The sequence below is a fragment of the Brachyhypopomus gauderio genome, unplaced genomic scaffold, assembly GCF_052324685.1.
Source record: "Brachyhypopomus gauderio isolate BG-103 unplaced genomic scaffold, BGAUD_0.2 sc124, whole genome shotgun sequence".
Classification (NCBI taxonomy): Eukaryota; Metazoa; Chordata; class Actinopteri; order Gymnotiformes; family Hypopomidae; genus Brachyhypopomus; species Brachyhypopomus gauderio.
In genome coordinates this window covers 15,962-20,849 of record NW_027506945.1, presented here as the reverse complement: position 1 = coordinate 20,849, position 4,888 = coordinate 15,962, and positions in this window count along the sequence as shown.

Below are 4,888 nucleotides of genomic sequence, written 5' to 3'. Positions count from 1 at the left end.
CAGACAGGTGCGCTGTAAAAGGTTGGGTCACACTGTATCGCTCGGGCTGCGCTCCAGCGTCTGCTCTCAGGTGCGCTCCCACTACTGACCGGTACGGGGGCTTTGACCTGCTCCGTTTCCGACCTGGGCCGGTTCACCCCTCCTCAGGCGACCTGGTGGCTCGAAGCTCCCTCAGGGACACCATATCGACACCGAGCTTAGTGCGGACACCCGATCAACACAGCGCGCTGCAGCCCAGAACCCCCGAGCTCACGTGCTCCTCCAACCTCAGCCTCCAAGTAACGTGGATTACAGGCACGCGCCACTGAGCCCGGCGGATTTTTGAGAGATCTGCTCAGCTCTTAAAGATACGTAGCCAGTGCTGCTATGTTTCCAGTGACCAGATTTGGCACGAAATGATCACTTTAATTCTGATGCTAAATTAACGAGCTAATCAAACACGTTGAGAATGTGGTTTGCTACTTTTGATGAATTCTATGTCATTTTCTTAACTATGCAAATTTCAGAAAAAATAATAGCCATCTTTTTAAAGTATAGTTTTCAAACATTTACGGGTAAAATGATTACAAAACCACTATAACAAAATGAGTTTTAGACATAAAATGAGTCAAGCATGTGCGAGCACAAAAGTCAGACAGGTGCGCTGTAAAAGGTTGGGTCACACTGTATCGCTCGGGCTGCGCTCCAGCGTCTGCTCTCAGGTGCGCTCCCACTACTGACCGGTACGGGGGCTTTGACCTGCTCCGTTTCCTACCTGGGACGGTTCACCCCTCCTCAGGCGACCTGGTGGCTCGAAGCTCCCTCAGGGACACCATATCGATATCGAGCTTAGTGCGGACACCCGATCAACACAGCGCGCTGCAGCCCAGAACCCCCGAGCTCAAGTGCTCCTCCAACCTCAGCCTCCAAGTAACGTGGATTACAGGCACGCGCCACTGAGCCCGGCGGATTTTTGAGAGATCTGCTCAGCTCTTAAAGAGACATAGCCAGTGCTGCTATGTTTCCAGTGACCAGATTTGGCACGAAATGATCACTTTAATTCTGATGCTAAATTAACGAGCTAATCAAACACGTTGAGAATGTGGTTTGCTACTTTTGATGAATTCTATGTCATTTTCTTAACTATGCAAATTTCAGAAAAAATAATAGCCATCTTTTTAAAGTATAGTTTTCAAACATTTACGGGTAAAATGATTACAAAACCACTATAACAAAATGAGTTTTAGACAAAAAATGAGTCAAGCGTGTGCGAGCACAAAAGTCAGACAGGTGCGCTGTAAAAGGTTGGGTCACACTGTATCGCTCAGGCTGCGCTACAGCGTCTGCTCTCAGGTGCGCTCCCACTACTGACCGGTACGGGGGCTTTGACCTGCTCCGTTTCCGACCTGGGCCGGTTCACCCCTCCTCAGGCGACCTGGTGGCTCGAAGCTCCCTCAGGGACACCATATCGACACCGAGCTTAGTGCGGACACCCGATCAACACAGCGCGCTGCAGCCCAGAACCCCCGAGCTCACGTGCTCCTCCAACCTCAGCCTCCAAGTAACGTGGATTACAGGCACGCGCCACTGAGCCCGGCAGATTTTTGAGAGATCTGCTCAGCTCTTAAAGAGACATAGCGAGTGCTGCTATGTTTCCAGTGACCAGATTTGGCACGAAATGATCACTTTAATTCTGATGCTAAATTAACGAGCTAATCAAACACGTTGAGAATGTGGTTTGCTACTTTTGATGAATTCTATGTCATTTTCTTAACTATGCAAATTTCAGAAAAAATAATAGCCATCTTTTTAAAGTATAGTTTTCAAACATTTACGGGTAAAATGATTACAAAACCACTATAACAAAATGAGTTTTAGACAAAAAATGAGTCAAGCGTGTGCGAGCACAAAAGTCAGACAGGTGCGCTGTAAAAGGTTGGGTCACACTGTATCGCTCAGGCTGCGCTCCAGCGTCTGCTCTCAGGTGCGCTCCCACTACTGACCGGTACGGGGGCTTTGACCTGCTCCGTTTCCGACCTGGGCCGGTTCACCCCTCCTCAGGCGACCTGGTGGCTCGAAGCTCCCTCAGGGACACCATATCGACACCGAGCTTAGTGCGGACACCCGATCAACACAGCGCGCTGCAGCCCAGAACCCCCGAGCTCACGTGCTCCTCCAACCTCAGCCTCCAAGTAACGTGGATTACAGGCACGCGCCACTGAGCCCGGCAGATTTTTGAGAGATCTGCTCAGCTCTTAAAGAGACATAGCGAGTGCTGCTATGTTTCCAGTGACCAGATTTGGCACGAAATGATCACTTTAATTCTGATGCTAAATTAACGAGCTAATCAAACACGTTGAGAATGTGGTTTGCTACTTTTGATGAATTCTATGTCATTTTCTTAACTATGCAAATTTCAGAAAAAATAATAGCCATCTTTTTAAAGTATAGTTTTCAAACATTTACGGGTAAAATGATTACAAAACCACTATAACAAAATGAGTTTTAGACAAAAAATGAGTCAAGCGTGTGCGAGCACAAAAGTCAGACAGGTGCGCTGTAAAAGGTTGGGTCACACTGTATGGCTCAGGCTGCGCTACAGCGTCTGCTCTCAGGTGCGCTCCCACTACTGACCGGTACGGGGGCTTTGACCTGCTCCGTTTCCGACCTGGGCCGGTTCACCCCTCCTCAGGCGACCTGGTGGCTCGAAGCTCCCTCAGGGACACCATATCGACACCGAGCTTAGTGCGGACACCCGATCAACACAGCGCGCTGCAGCCCAGAACCCCCGAGCTCACGTGCTCCTCCAACCTCAGCCTCCAAGTAACGTGGATTACAGGCACGCGCCACTGAGCCCGGCAGATTTTTGAGAGATCTGCTCAGCTCTTAAAGAGACATAGCGAGTGCTGCTATGTTTCCAGTGACCAGATTTGGCACGAAATGATCACTTTAATTCTGATGCTAAATTAACGAGCTAATCAAACACGTTGAGAATGTGGTTTGCTACTTTTGATGAATTCTATGTCATTTTCTTAACTATGCAAATTTCAGAAAAAATAATAGCCATCTTTTTAAAGTATAGTTTTCAAACATTTACGGGTAAAATGATTACAAAACCACTATAACAAAATGAGTTTTAGACAAAAAATGAGTCAAGCGTGTGCGAGCACAAAAGTCAGACAGGTGCGCTGTAAAAGGTTGGGTCACACTGTATCGCTCAGGCTGCGCTCCAGCGTCTGCTCTCAGGTGCGCTCCCACTACTGACCGGTACGGGGGCTTTGACCTGCTCCGTTTCCGACCTGGGCCGGTTCACCCCTCCTCAGGCGACCTGGTGGCTCGAAGCTCCCTCAGGGACACCATATCGACACCGAGCTTAGTGCGGACACCCGATCAACACAGCGCGCTGCAGCCCAGAACCCCCGAGCTCACGTGCTCCTCCAACCTCAGCCTCCAAGTAACGTGGATTACAGGCACGCGCCACTGAGCCCGGCAGATTTTTGAGAGATCTGCTCAGCTCTTAAAGAGACATAGCGAGTGCTGCTATGTTTCCAGTGACCAGATTTGGCACGAAATGATCACTTTAATTCTGATGCTAAATTAACGAGCTAATCAAACACGTTGAGAATGTGGTTTGCTACTTTTGATGAATTCTATGTCATTTTCTTAACTATGCAAATTTCAGAAAAAATAATAGCCATCTTTTTAAAGTATAGTTTTCAAACATTTACGGGTAAAATGATTACAAAACCACTATAACAAAATGAGTTTTAGACAAAAAATGAGTCAAGCGTGTGCGAGCACAAAAGTCAGACAGGTGCGCTGTAAAAGGTTGGGTCACACTGTATGGCTCAGGCTGCGCTACAGCGTCTGCTCTCAGGTGCGCTCCCACTACTGACCGGTACGGGGGCTTTGACCTGCTCCGTTTCCGACCTGGGCCGGTTCACCCCTCCTCAGGCGACCTGGTGGCTCGAAGCTCCCTCAGGGACACCATATCGACACCGAGCTTAGTGCGGACACCCGATCAACACAGCGCGCTGCAGCCCAGAACCCCCGAGCTCACGTGCTCCTCCAATCTCAGCCTCCAAGTAACGTGGATTACAGGCACGCGCCACTGAGCCCGGCGGATTTGTGAGAGATCTGCTCAGCTCTTAAAGATACGTAGCCAGTGCTGCTATGTTTCCAGTGACCAGATTTGGCACGAAATGATCACTTTAATTCTGATGCTAAATTAACGAGCTAATCAAACACGTTGAGAATGTGGTTTGCTACTTTTGATGAATTCTATGTCATTTTCTTAACTATGCAAATTTCAGAAAAAATAATAGCCATCTTTTTAAAGTATAGTTTTCAAACATTTACGGGTAAAATGATTACAAAACCACTATAACAAAATGAGTTTTAGACATAAAATGAGTCAAGCATGTGCGAGCACAAAAGTCAGACAGGTGCGCTGTAAAAGGTTGGGTCACACTGTATCGCTCGGGCTGCGCTCCAGCGTCTGCTCTCAGGTGCGCTCCCACTACTGACCGGTACGGGGGCTTTGACCTGCTCCGTTTCCTACCTGGGACGGTTCACCCCTCCTCAGGCGACCTGGTGGCTCGAAGCTCCCTCAGGGACACCATATCGATATCGAGCTTAGTGCGGACACCCGATCAACACAGCGCGCTGCAGCCCAGAACCCCCGAGCTCAAGTGCTCCTCCAACCTCAGCCTCCAAGTAACGTGGATTACAGGCACGCGCCACTGAGCCCGGCGGATTTTTGAGAGATCTGCTCAGCTCTTAAAGAGACATAGCCAGTGCTGCTATGTTTCCAGTGACCAGATTTGGCACGAAATGATCACTTTAATTCTGATGCTAAATTAACGAGCTAATCAAACACGTTGAGAATGTGGTTTGCTACTTTTGATGA